Here is a 15,139-nt window from a genome sequence, read left to right as displayed (position 1 = left end):
GAGAGATACAAAATTGGAAGCAGGCTCCAGACTCTGAGCTGTCAGCACAGAGCCCCACATGGGGTTCGAACCCACAAACTGGGAGATCATGACCTGAGCCAAAGTTGGACACGCAACTAACAGAGCAATCCAGTCACCCCTGAAACATACTTTCTTTATGTAAACTTAGTTTTAGAGATAATAATAATAAATTAAATGGGATAACATTTTTCCTTATAGATGAGAAGGTACTCAAAATGATACAAACCTTGTGTGGTCTCTCAGGATTCCACATTGCAGATCTTGTGTCTACTGGTAGAGCACTTTTTATTCCTCTGAAATGAGTCAGTATTGGTCCAAATTAATTATATGGGCTCCAGGAAGGGGCATATAACTTATAGGAATTGTTTCTGCTCAAGTCAAGAGGCAGACACAGTGTCCTTCTGGCTGACTAAGTTAGTGTTTGTAGAGATTCACCCAGAAGCCATAGTCACAAGGCCTGGAAAGAAAAATATCCACTATGATTTTATAAATACTAAATAGCGTGTTAAGAAAACATTTTTGGGGCTCCTGGGTGGCTCAGTCGGTGGTTGGGCATCCAGCTTCAGCTCAGATCAAGGTCATGATCTCACAGTTCTAGGGTTCGGGCCCCACATATGGCTCTGTGCTGACAGCTAGCTTTTCTAGCCTGTCTTCAGATTCTGTGTATCCCTCTCTCTCTGACCCTCCCCTGCCTTCTCTCTCTCTCTTTCCTTCTCTCAAAAATAACAAATAAAACATTAAAAAATTTAAAGAAAAAAGAAAACATTTTCTAGATATGTAAGACATTGGGAAGTCTGTCTAAGTTAAAGAAATTTTCATGGAAATAGAGTCCAAATCCTAGAAAATTTGAATCTGCCAGGGCACAAAAAATGTTTATCCTATGTAGAGTGGCTTTAGGGGTAGTAAGATATTCTGGTGGGAAAAATAAAGTTATAGCTGAGATGGATGACTTAGGTTAATATTTCCAAAATACTTATTTTTATAGGTAAAATATGCAGATCGTAACATCAGAGTTCGATGAAGCAAACACCACAATGCATCTACTTCCAAGATCAACGTATAAAACAATATCAGTGAAAAGATTTCTTTTGTGTTTTCTCCCAATCATTAATATTCAAAAGTAATCAATCTCATGTTATTGTTATAGGTTAGTCCAAATAATAAAAGAGGATCAAAAACTCTACAAATCATTTTATGAAGCCAATAGCACCATGTTTTCAAAGTCAGACAAAGACTGTATAAGTAAAGTAAGTTGCCAAACAATATGTCTCACAAACAGAAGGATGTGAACACACATGGCTTAAGGTTGCTCAGGCTCTATTAGTGGTTCTATATGTGGCAAATTCATGGCTGGGGAGGTGGCTAAATGCATTAGAAAAGAGATCAAAGAGAAGGTAAACAAAGAATTCTGTAGGTTGGTTTCTTTTGTCTGTTTTGGTGAAATGTCAAAGAAAAGAAAAAAAGCTCTAGGCTTCCAGGGCCATCTGGTTATGGTTGGTGATTCAGTCCATAAATGGGAGGGATGCGTTCTTAATGGGGCAGAAGCCTCTAACAGTAAGTGTGTGATCCTGTCTGAATGGTAATCAATAAAAAAGATTGTACAGTTCACAAGGGAAACTAATTAATCAAGGAACTACTGAAATATGGGAATATTCAGTCAACAGTTGAGTCCCTTTGTTGGTCTCTATTAACAACCTCCTGCTGAGATATTTTTACTCAGCCTTATTTTTTCTTATTTTTACTCGAGCCTCTCTTGAAATGGATTTTATATATCAGTGATAAGCAAGCTATTTCCTTCACCTTAGATACTGTCAAACAGAAGGGCTTCTCCAGTCTTTCTGAAAATCTACAGTTAGATGTTATAGAAATATGGATACTTGGGAAAAAAATCGCAATTGGGTGGAATAAGAAAAGTAGGGTTCAAGCATGTGCCTTGATGTGTCTCCTTTTCTACATTTTGATATTGGTAGATTTTCTTTCTAAGGCTGGTGAAATATTGAAAATGCAGTCAACTTTGGAGTTTTTATATATTGTGAGTAAAGTTTCTCCTCATGCTATGTCTTTGACCTAAATAATATTTGATGCTGTGATAAAAGTGGTTCCAACACAGCTATTCATGAGGTTCTGTTGTTTTGGAGTGGAGTAGGGAGAATATGTGAAAAAGCTGTTGCCAGTCTCTTTGTCCAGCTTCAACCAGGGTTGAAGGGGATTAATGATGAGAAAGTATTTAATATGATTTGTTTGTCTTCCCTTTTTTTTTCATTCCATTGCTAATTACCCATTTGACCACTGGTAAAGTATTGAAATTTTAATGGAGCACTATAAGACATTAGGTAATCTTGCTGTCCTAACAGTTCCACAAAACGTTAAAGAATTTTAACATATAACCTTGAGGATATGTCATGATCTGAGGATGTCATGAAAGGAGAAACTTCTTTTTTAGAACCCGTGCTTGTGAAAATGGGTGCAAGGCAAAGGAGAGGATTATGATCCCAGTGACCGGATGCAACACCTCTTAGTGTAACTCACAGCAGAGAATCTAAGGCAATTTGCATGAGTGTGGATAAAAAGGACTGAGGATTGTGAAGAAACTTCATAGGGGCTGTTGAATACCGGTGACGATTAACCTGACCAAAGTACAGGTCCCAGCAAAAGTGGAAAATTCTCATAACTTTGATCGGAGTTAATAGAAACATTCTTTCAACAACAAAAACATGTTGTCTTTGACAATTCCAAAGTTATTGATTGAGATGCTGGTTTCTGGAGAAATCACATAACACATTTGGGAATTTCATTAGCTGCTGTTCACAAAGTTACCAGGAAAAGAACTGAATTTAAGAAGGCTCTGAACAACAGTAGGCTTTGTTAAAGTTTCAAAGAGACATTGCACAATCAATCCCTTTGGTACCTGTAGCTGCCCATGTTCAAATAATATTGGTGGTGTCTCATGCTCAGTCATGTTGACTTGAGCCTTTGACAGAAACATGTTTGACTCCCAGTGGTGACCACTGGGATGTTAGACTAAACAATAACCTGATGTTTCTTTAAGTTATACTGTCCTTTGAATGGCCTACTCTTGGACTTTGGTTGAATTCCATTATATTATGGGAGAACATATAATTATTTTGACACCTGAAATCACCATTAGGTCCTATGGTCAAAAGACTAGTCCAACAGAAAAAGAAATTTACACTAGTGTTTCCACCTATTATATGGAAATTTGTGTTGAAGAGCATGTAGTGGGTTTACCTTTGAGTGTACTACTGCACCCCTTCTTATCATTGGTTATCAAAGGAAGTAAAACAAACAACATGGATTAGAGATATTAAATCCTGTAGAATCTTATGAGTTGTTTCTCCATCCAACTCAGTGTAATTAGTGCAGCACAACCAAGCAATTCTACTTGATAAATTTGCTAAAGAGAAAGTAAAACATTTATCCACACAGAAACCTGTCACAATGGTTTGTAGCAACTTTATTCAAGATGGCCAAAAATTTCTTGCTTTGGGAAGATAATAGCTTCATTCCATTCATTTTGAAATGGCATACTTTCAGTGAAATTGAAATTCATTCCAACTATTTCCTATGTTTTCTGGAAATATTTTTTGTTCCAAATATATATACATGTATTGCTTAAGTTCTAAATATTTGGGATGAGGATCTGGTTATCTTCTTGTTATTAGTTTCCAACTTAATTCCCATTAAGGTCAGAGAATATACTCTGTATATTTAAAAAATGTCGAGATTTTCTCTATGGCTCAGCAACCATAGATTTTTATTTTTTAATTAATTAATTAATTAATTAATGTTTGTATTTATTATTGAGACAGAAAGAAACAGAGCATGAGTAGGGGAGAGACAGAGAGAGGGAGTAGTAGACAAAAGAGGGAGACACAGAATCCGAAGCAGGCTTCAGGCTCATAGCTGTCAACACAGAGCCCAATGCGGGGCTTGAACCCATGAACCATGAGGTCATGACCTGAACTGAAGTTGGCTGCCTAACTGACTGAGCCACCAAGGCACCCCATCAACCAGAGATTTTTTAGATGAATGTATAATTACTAGATTTGCCATTATTAGTTAGCTGTAGTTACAAATTTGCTAGTTATGGGATGCTTGGGTGGCTCAGTCAGCCAAGGGTCTGACTCTTTATTTTGGCTCAGATCACAGTGTTGTGGGATCAAGCCCCACGTCAGGCTCTGTGCTGAGTGTGGAGCCTACTTAAGATTTTCTCTCTCTCTCCCTGTCCCTATCCCCAACTCAAGCTCTCTCTCTCTCAAAAAACAACACATTACAACAACAACAAAACAGAAATAAAACCAAACAAACAAAAACAAAACTAAGGGCATCTGGATAGCTCAGTTAATTGTCCAACCCTTGATTTTGGCTCAGGTCATGATCTCAGGGTTCCTGAAATGGAGCCCTTTAATGGGCTCTGCACTGATGGTGGAGAACCCACTTGGGATTCTCTCTCTCCCTCTCTCTCTTTCTGCCCCTCTCCTGCTCACATGCACTCTCTTTCTCTCACTCTCAAAATAAATAAATCTAAATAAATAAATAAATACACAAATAAGACAAAATTTCTAGTTATGTTTTTCAAATTTGCTATACTTCTACTGATCGTTTCCGAATTATTTAATGTTAATGAGAAAAGTATATTAAAATCACCAACGGTGAATGAATATATATTTTCTAATTCTTTCTATCAGTGTCAGTTTTCCTTTGTAAAGCTATCATATTGAGAATAAATAGATTAAGAACTGTTTTCTCTGGGGACGCCTGGGTGGCTCAGTAGGTGAAATGCCCAGCTTCGGCTGAGGTCATGATCTCATGGTTTGTGAGTTCAAGCCCCACATCGGGCTCTGTGCTGACAGCTCAGAACTTGGAGCCTGCTTGGGATTTTGTGTCTCCCTCTCTCTCTGCCCCTCCTCTACTCACATTCTGTCTCTGTGTCTCAAAAATAAATAAATGTTAAAAAAACATTTTAAAAAAGAACTATTTTCTCTTACTCATGAAATGAGCTTCTGTAATGTGATAGGCTGCTTACAATGGTGTGCTTCTATGATTAGGTCTTCTTCCTCTACTATGAGGTAAGCACATCAGCTTTTTCTTGATGTGTTTGCATGCTGCAGGAGCTTCCACACTCCAACTATGTCATCTCCTGCTAAGAAACAGAAATATAGACTTGACTTGACTTTCCTTCTAACAATTCCTTCTCTACAATGGATATAATACTTGGAATAACTCAGAATATTTACATCTCATGAAATGAATGCTGCAGTTAGTTTAAATCTGTCAGCTTTCTTCTAGTTTCTATGTGCTGCAGCTGTTTTTTTGTTCTTTCTGGGTTTTTTTTCTTTATTTCGAATTAATCAAGATTTTCTTTTATTTACTTAAAAAATTTTTAATGTTTATTTATTTTTGACAGAGAGATTGAGATAGAGCACGAGTGGGGGAGGGACAGAGAGAGAGGGAGATACAGAATTGGAAGCAGGCTCCAGGCTCTGAGCTGTCAGCACAGAGCCTGATGTGGGGCTTGAACCCACAAACTGCAAGATCATGACCTGAGCCATAGTTGGACGCTTAACTGACTGAGCCACCCAGGTGCCCCAGGATTTTCTTTTAAAGAATTTCATATTTCTCATTAATTTGTTAGTTTCATATGAATTTATGATGCTCTATAACTGACAGGAGACATGTAAGTGGCTGTGTGAAAGTTTTATGGGCAAGTAATAAATTATATCATGTATCTTGAAAGTATATAGATAAGCTGCTATATTACAATTGCCACTTCAGATAGCTGTGAAATTAGGTGATTAACTAGTTGGTACCTAACCTTCTAATTTCTGTATAAGTCTAATTACATGAAATAGAAGTGGGGGTTTTGATTTTTTACTTTGCTTTTCTCTTTGGAGTATCATTGAAACTACTGTATTGTAAATGACGGAAAATAATTGCATATGTTAAAAAAATAAATTGTATATAAAAAAAAGAAAGACTATGGATAAAAAGAACTCTGAAGAGTCAATGTTGGCTTCATTTAGTCTTGGACTCTGAAGAATGGTGTTTACTAAGAATATAAAACTTCTCTTAAATCAAGAACTCTTTAATGACTCTCAGAAATAATCTGGGACACATTCAAGATCAGACAGTCTCCTAAAATTTTCACAACTTCCTGAACCTAAAAGTGCCAAGAGAAATTTTTTATTTGTTCTTTTCAAAGCTCCTGAAATCTCAGAAAAATATTAATAATAATTAAGAATTGTAAAATATAAGAATATTTTATTCTATTGTTGAAACAGGCTAAAAAGGAAAGTAGAAATGTTTTCTTTTTCTATCAAATAAACACTAGCAAATAAATAGCAAAAACAAACAAAAAAAATAAAAATAAAAAATAAAAAATAGTCATTAAAATAATTTAGCTTATTTTTACTCTGAATATTGTGCTTTTAGTAACAAGTATTTTAATGTTACATATAGCTACAAATACATATTGGACTATTGTTATTCATATTTCTATTAATATTATAGTTTTCAACAGCGAATATATTTTTATAGTCATTCACAGTTTTATATTTTTCAACCATCATCATTCTTTTCAAAGTCTATCTGGAATCATTTTTTCTTCACCTTGACGAATTCTCCTTCAAATTTCTTTTAGTGCAAGTTTACTGACAATAAGTCCTATCAACTTTTGTTCTAAAAAATAATAGTTTTTTGGGGATTATTATGAAAAAAAGGATTCATGTTGGCTAAATTTTCTTTTCTTCTCACACCTTAAACATTTTTAAAACTTTTCTCTGGCTTCTGTAATTTCTTTTTAAAGTCAACTGCCAGTCTTAATTTTTGTTCTTAAAGTAATAATGGTACTTTAATTTTTCTAAATGCTTTCATTTCAAAGCCTTGTCTTTGAATATGATTTCATTCTTTATATCATTATAGATCTATATTTGATTGTGGCCTAATAATTAAGAATTTAATTATAGTCTATATTTGGTTATATTTTTCTTGTCTGAACTTTGCTGTGTGGCTTATCACTTCAATCTGATCATGAATTGAATTAGGTAGGACTTAGTTGATGCTGTAATTTGCACATCTGGGTCAGTTTTGTTTTTCTTGTAGTACCCTCAGACTTTTAAATTAAAATATAATAGATTAAGGGGTGCCTGGGTGGCTCAGTTGGTTAAGTGTCCAACTTCAGCTCAGGTCATGATCTTGCAGTCAGTGGGTTCAAGCCCAGTGTTGGACTCTGTGCTAGTAGCTCAGAGTATTGTCATTTCTTTGGATTACTAATTAATTAATTTACACTATTTGCTTCCATTGGTCTCTGGAGGGTTTAATCATAAATAAAAATATACAAACATATATTTATAAATATACATATGTAAATACATTTCTGTATATATTGATTTTATAAATATTTATAACATTTTATTTATAAAATAAATAATTTTGTAAATTTAATTATCAATATATTTATATATATTTTATACATATATGTAATTTTATCTACTTCTTTTTAGTTTTTTGCAGTGGGAACATTGATCTACTATATTCAGTTACATCTTTCCTGTAAGCAAAAGACCCCAAAATATTCTGGGCTAATATTTTTAAAGCAGCAGTATCAACAAATCAGCCCCAATGACCCAAATTTTATGTGTAAATACTCGGACAGTAGAATTTCCCATGTTTTGAGTAATAAGTAATTATTTGTGGAAGTTTTATAAATATTAGTTATTTTTTAATTACTGGTCTTTATGTAATAGTTCTGTTCTCCCCTTTTTTATCACTTTAATTCCACAATATTTTTTTTCCCATTCTACTAGAGTCATATTGCTACTAGACAAACTAGATACAGTGCTGTGATATCACATTCTCTTGAAAATAACATCTTGGAAGTATTTTTGGAGTAGGGGAGAGGGCAGAGAGAAAGAGAGAGAGTGAGAGAGAGAATCTTAAACAGGTCAATCTCACCACCTAGGATCACCATCTGAGCCAGAATCAAGAGTTAGACATTCAACTGACTGAGCTACTCAGGCACTCCCAATGCTTTATATTTGAAATAAAATATTGTAATATACTTAGGAAAAATATTTTCATATATTGAGGAATATATATGTATATTTATGTACCTGCCTATATTCTGGTGTGGATTAAGGATTAGAAACTTACAAATTTATTTTCCAAATTCACAAATGCTTAACAAATATTAAGTCCTGAACCCCAAGTTCTAAACTTGTCACTGGGAAACTTAAATATATCATGGAATTAAGAGACATTTTAGCCAGTCAATCTCAGAAGTCCAGAAAGTACAATTTGAGGCAATAGTGTGAAACCACAAAACTTACTAGTCATATTTTGTTTTAAGTTAGTAAATGGAATCCTATATTAAGTCTTTTTTTTTTACATTAAACACTAGCAGACAATGAATCATACAACAGCAATCTTGTCTGACAATACCCTCATTTAATTAGAAATATCTAGGTGCTCTTGAATAATACTAATTTTTTTTCTTTGGAGAGGCAATCTGATAAAACAATATAGTAAAGTTGGCATTACTCGGTATCAAATATGTGATTTAGGAGGAAAAGTATCGAGTTAAGTCTATGAGTTTTTAAAACCTGGTGATATTACCACAGGAATCTTTATCATAGGCCTTGGAGAGAAACCTGATGAAAGCCCCATTATCCAGCTTTGCATTTCTTTATTTTAATAAGAGGTAAAATGCTAAGGAAATAGTTATGTCAAAAGCCGATGGCAAGTAAATTAATATAATCTCCCTGTAGGTATCAACTGTCAGATTTTCTGAAAACTTGTGATAATAGGATCAGTTTTAGCTATTCATTCTAATAAAGATAACTGTGGTTTAAAAGATGTAAAAAGAGAACATATTGTATCAAAAAATAATTCTTATGATTAAAATAGACTTTAGGAGGAAAAAATCCTTAATCGATGTTATATATTAGAAAATTTAAGTGATTGCCATACATACATGTTCAAAGATGTCTAATAAAAACATATTAATAGAAAAGTCTCATTAGACTTAGATAAAAATTCAAATCTCTACAGAGGTTGCTATACATTTTAATTATTAGGCTCAAAGAGGCCATGCATATACCTTAATCATTTCAAAATTAGTAGTGGCTGAGACTCACATAGAATTGATATCCTTCCTGTTATTCAAGTTATTTTCCTCTTTTGTATTAACAGATTTTAATTTTTTTATTATTCTCAGTTTATGTACTGTACAGAGAATTCTTAGTTAAAAAGTAATATTAATAAAGGGCACCTGGGTGGCTCAGTCAGTTGAACATCTCACTTCAGCTCAGGTCATGATCTTGTCAGTTCATGAGTTTGAGCCCCACATCAGGCTCTCAACTGTTGAGCAGAACCCACTTCAGATCCTCTGCCCCCCTTTTAAGATTCTCCCCAGACTTTCTTTTTAGTGCATATCTGCTGGTATTGAAGACTTTTAGGTTTGTTTGGCTGAAAATGTCTTTATTTTGACCTCGTTTTTAAAAGCCTTTTTATTCCCCCAGGTATATAATTCTCTTATACAATTTACTTTAAAGTTGGCCATTCATTAGCCTAGGATTTTCAGCATTTCTGAAATTTAGTTTTAAGTTTTATTTTTGTTCTTTAAAGTATTATATATATTTTTTTCTTGGCTTAGAAGATACTTCTCTGTGCTTCTGGTTTTCTTTGTATTTATTCTGATTGATATTTGCCAGCTTTTGAATCTCTAACTTAGGTCCATTTTTAAATTTCAGAAACTTCTGCTCCTACCATCTCAAATACCACGTTAGTGTTATTCTCTCTCCCTCTCTCTCTTTTACTCTTCTTGGACTTTGTTTAATAATATGAAAGACTTTTTCACTCTTCCCTTATATCTACATTTCACACTCATTTTTTTTCTCTATTTGTACTCTTTCCTTATGTGTGCTCCCATCCAGATATTTTTCCAGTCTATCTTTCAGTTACAGATATTCTGTTACATCTATCTATCAAAGCACTTTTTAGGGTCACTGTGTTTTCTGATTTTACAATATGTATTTGCATTTGGTTTTGCAGGTTTTGATTATTCTCTGATGCTATCAACCACCTTTATTTCTTTCTTACATATTTTTCTCTGTTTTTGTACACATTTTAACCATAACCATTTACAAGACGTCTCTTCAGATTCCAAAGTCTAGAACCTCTGGGTAGTTTTGTTTGTTTTCTTTGGACTTGAGGTCAGTTGGCTCTCATGCAATGGGTAAAGCGTTTTCAGTGAATATCAGGACTTAAGCATAAAATTCTAGAGTCCCTGAATGATTTTGTGTTCTTTCTATAAGAGGATTTACCATTAACTTTGCTAGAGAGATAGAGTGACTAATTGCTTTCATACAATCCAGACCACAATGAGTTATGACTTATTTTATATCGTGGGGAGGTTTCTACTCTCTGGTCTACCTCTAGTCTGAAAACCTTCCAGGCTTAGTTCCAACTGAGCCTGTGGGGTCCTGCAACTCTGAGGTGTGTCCAAACTGCACTGTGAGTCAGGTCCCTCCAGTATCTTCTGTTGACTTTTGGGTCTGAAAACCTGTTACAAGCTCTTTTTCCCTCTGTTTATTAGTATCAGTCTATTCCCCAGGCACTGTGTGGCAATCCTTACCTTTTGCTCTGGTCTCAAAATTGGAAAATGGCCTGAGGGAAATAGCTGCTACAGAATGTCACACTGGATTCCAGACTACTCCCATTTTCTTAGAATGGTGTTCCGTGGGAGTCTTTATTACCTTGGAGGATCTCTGATGCCTTCGAATATATTTAATTTGTTTATTAACTTTTCATACAAACTGAAGTCTGTTGCTGTTCACTATAGAATAGTTGATCTACGGCAGGATAATCCATCTTTTCCAAAAGCAGAATTGTAATGTTTTTGTGAGTTGTTCAAACCATTTAAATGATAATTTAAATATTCTTTTCAAAAAAAGAGACTTCACAACTAACTTTGAGGACAAGAGTTTTAGATGCCTATCTGTCATCACAAGTAGGTATTTAAACTATTTTCAGTTGAAAGGGACCAGGTGAAAAATTACACCACAACTGGGAAAATACTATAATTATGCAAATTTCTCATGAAATGAGTGGCTGAAAGAAGAATTCAGCACATCCTCCTGAATAATGTGCTTTTCTTTCTAAGTACTATGTATTCTTTCTAAAGAATAAATGAACATATTTATTTGAGTAATTTGATAGAGTTTGCCATCTAAAACTGCAATTTTAAAGGGTCTAAAACCCATTTGAAACAGTAATTTGTGTTAAATCTCCACCTCATAACATATAAAAGTAAACTTGAACTATGCTTACTATCTGAAAGTAACAAAAACACAATGAAAATACAAGGGACATGAAACAATGGTTGAAGACTTTGTCTGTAGGGGTCTTCCTAAGTAAAAGAGGAGATCCAGAAGCCATCTCATAAAAAAGTGAAGGCTGTAACTATTCAGATTACCCATATGCATATTGCTTTCAACACTTGGTGTTGTAATTGCTTAATTTCTGGGCTTCCAGGGATATTTTTCTCCTCTTTACTGCTGACATTTGCTCCCAAAGTTACATAAATAAATTGTCAACACCAAAACCATAAATTACAAAATCTTGACGCCTCTAGGAATCACTAGAAACGTCTCTGAAATAATTCCTCAAATCCATTGCATCTTCAAACCTATTGATTCAATATTGTTTTCACTATTATATACTATGTATGACTTTTTCAATATTTCAAAAATGAAGTATTTGCTCTATTTTTTTTTAAGTAAACTCAAAGCGACCCTCTGCCCTTCCAGAGAGCTGCAGGTAACACGTGTCTGCCGAGTGGCACAAGAGAAGAAAGGTTTTGAGCCTGGGAATCTTCCAGGTACCTTTTCTGATACTGCCAGGAGGCTGACTTTGCCCGTCTCCTAACAGAATTTATGAAATCCAGAAACCTGGCCAGCAGGGGGCGCACAAGAAACCCACATGGTTGAGTGCCTAGGCAGTGTGCCAGAACCTTTCTCACAGGCTTCCATATGAACCTCTCAATAACTCCAGAGGAGAGTGTTACCATCACCACTTTATAGTGGTGAGGAGAGGGAGGCTACTTGCCCCAAGGGACACAGATAGCAAGTGACAGATGCTGAAATTTGAAGGTACTATATAAATAACATCTGTCCGCCTGAGTCAACTTTAAGGCTCCTTTACAGCACCATCTCTACGTGGCAGGGTCAGGAGACCTCAGCCATTCAGCTCTACCACAGATCAGTGTGCGAACATCAGGCCTCCCTCCCTCATGGGTAAAACGACCAAATGAGAAGAGGTGAACATGGGTGCCTGGCAACCTCCCACCTCCCTGTGAAGGGAGGCTGCTTCCAGCGCTATCGCTACTGTCATTGCAGCGTTTGGTTTTGTTGGCTTTGGTCGTGTAGTAAGAGGGCTCCTGTAGTGCATTGTGCCCCACCTGAGTGGAACCAACCATGCAAGTCTGCTCTGTCCCTTTTAGATACTTCCTTGTAAACAGCTTTGATACCTTTGTGCCACATGGCTCTATAAAGGTCAACTGATAGAGAACGATCACGTTTTCTGTGCCTGCACTGATCATCATTAACAAAGACAACTGCATCCTCTGTATGTGGAATTTCTGTTAAATGAGTGGGCCCACATCTCCAGGGAGCCCTCAGTCTTCAAGTCATTTAGTCTTCCAGTAAGTGTGGGCTTCTCTGCTCAAATAATATGTCTGTATCAGTTAAGATTCTCCAGAGAAGGAGAACAACAGCATATAAACCTCAAAAATATATATATATAGAGAGAGAGAGAGAGAGAGAGACAGAGACAGAGAGAGGGAGAGGGAGAGGGGAGAAGGATGCATATTTAAGAATTGGCTGAGGTATTGTAGGGTTTGGCAAATTTGAGGTTTTTAAGGCAGGCGGGCGGGCAGGCTGGAAATTCAGGTGAATGGTTGCTGTTCCAGTCCTGAAGCCAACATCCACAGGGCAAGCCACTAAGCTGAAAACTCGTGCTTCACACTTGAAGCACAACTCCTTCTTTAAGCAACTTCACTTTTTCTCTTAAGTCCTTTAGCTGATTGAATAGAGCCCACCCACTTTATGGAGCATAATCTGACTAAAGTTAAACTAAGGTTAACTGACTGGAAATATTAATCACATGTGTTTACTTTCACAGTCGCATTTAACCTAGGTTGGACCCAAACTGGGCACCATGGCCCAGCCACATTGATATAAAATTAAGGATCACAATGTGTCTCTTATTATTATTGTTAATTGCTTTCTTATTCACTCACACATTCACATATGTACTTGTAATTTTCATTATTGTATGCCTTTTTCTATCATGTATACGCAGGTATAGAATCTGAAGGAATATATTAGATTGTAAATGGTATATTTTAATGAGAGAGAGATAGGAGAAAGCAAGAGACAGGATTATGCATGAAACCAAAGATCACCTGAAAACGGTAATATATTCCTATGTTGGGAGCAATATCTAGTGAATATTTATGTTATAGAGACATTCTATATAACCTACAATATATAATAATGCACAATATAAAAAATAACAACGCAATATATAATATATATTACTTTCTTTACCCAAATATATATATATTTAAATGAATTCTGGAACAACAATCATTAAAAGATGATGTTGATGTAGTGGAATAAAATGTTTTGAAGAGAAAAAAATTACTAGGATTAGTGCTGAAATTATGATTATATTGTCTGGGAAGCACAGAAGTGGGAGTATCTCTCCTGGGCTCCTGATAGTTCTTTCTTTTAACTCTCCCTTTTAATTAGCTTCAAATTATAAAAATAAGATAATTTCATTATAAAGTAGGTTAAATATAGAAGGTTTATTGTTAAGGGGTACAGACTGAGGAATCCTTGTTCTGCTCATGTATAGATTCATAAATCTTGGACACTTTAAATGACACATTCCAACCCAAATAACTTTCAATTGTTTGGCAGATGTTTAAACTTAGAATATGATTAAAGTATTAGATTAACAAAATAATAAAACTATACCAGTCAAAACACTTTGAAATATCACTGCTGGGGGGGGCGCCTGGGTGGCTCAGTCAGTTAAGACTCCGACTTCGGCTCAGGTCAGATCTCACGTTGGTGGGTTCGAACCCCGCTTTGGGCTCTGTGCTGACAGCTCAGAGCCTGGAGCCTGCTTCAGATTCTGTGTCTCCTTCTCTCTCTGCCCCTCCCCCTCTCATGTTCTTTCTCTGTATCAAAATAAAGCATTAAAAAAATTTAAAAAGAAAAAAAAAGAAATATTACTGCTGGAATGAACCACTGTTACTTTTGAGTGTGTATTTGGTTGAAAGTCTTATATAGCTCATTCTTCTGTGGGCCCGGACATGCCTATGAAATGCAGATTCATGAGGAAAAGGAGGGAATCTAAAGTGGAAGAAGGCTGCAGACCATGAGCAGAAATTTGCTCTTGTGATGTTAAAGAAGAAATATATACACTTCACTTGGTTTCATATTCTTTTTTTTACTGTTTGATCACATTAAAAAGAATATCTAACTCCACAATGTACTATATGAGCACTATGTATTATTTCTATATTTGTACTGGTAGGAGATTTTTGTTGTGCAGTTATAAGGTGAACATAATGTAAAAACCTTTTAGAAGTATGCTCAGTGCCATTTTCCTAAAAAAGGAAAACCTTTCCATCTCTGAAGAATAAATAAACTGGTAGAATGAGGTTTTCACTCCCATTTTAAAGGGGATGATTATAGAAGCATAATATTGAGCTAGAAGGCAGGAAATCAGACAGATTAATCTCATTACTAAAAAGTCAACAGGAAGGAATAAATTACATAAACAAAACATCTGGATTATTGGAGAGACTAATTAACATAGTAAGAAAAAAATGTGCCTGCCCTCTGAATTATGAAAGCACATTATAAAGAGTATAATCAGAACACTGAAAATGATTGCCGACACATTGTTGTAGCATACACACGTTCTCCCTAAGGAGACATATAATTACAACAAATTGTATTCTAAATATGTATCTGTAATTTTGTAGGCATAGTTATCTTGTGAATTTGGACATTTTTATGTCACC

This window comes from Suricata suricatta, chromosome 4 (assembly GCF_006229205.1).
Source record: "Suricata suricatta isolate VVHF042 chromosome 4, meerkat_22Aug2017_6uvM2_HiC, whole genome shotgun sequence".
Taxonomy (NCBI): Eukaryota; Metazoa; Chordata; class Mammalia; order Carnivora; family Herpestidae; genus Suricata; species Suricata suricatta.
Note: the sequence above shows the minus strand (reverse complement) of the source record.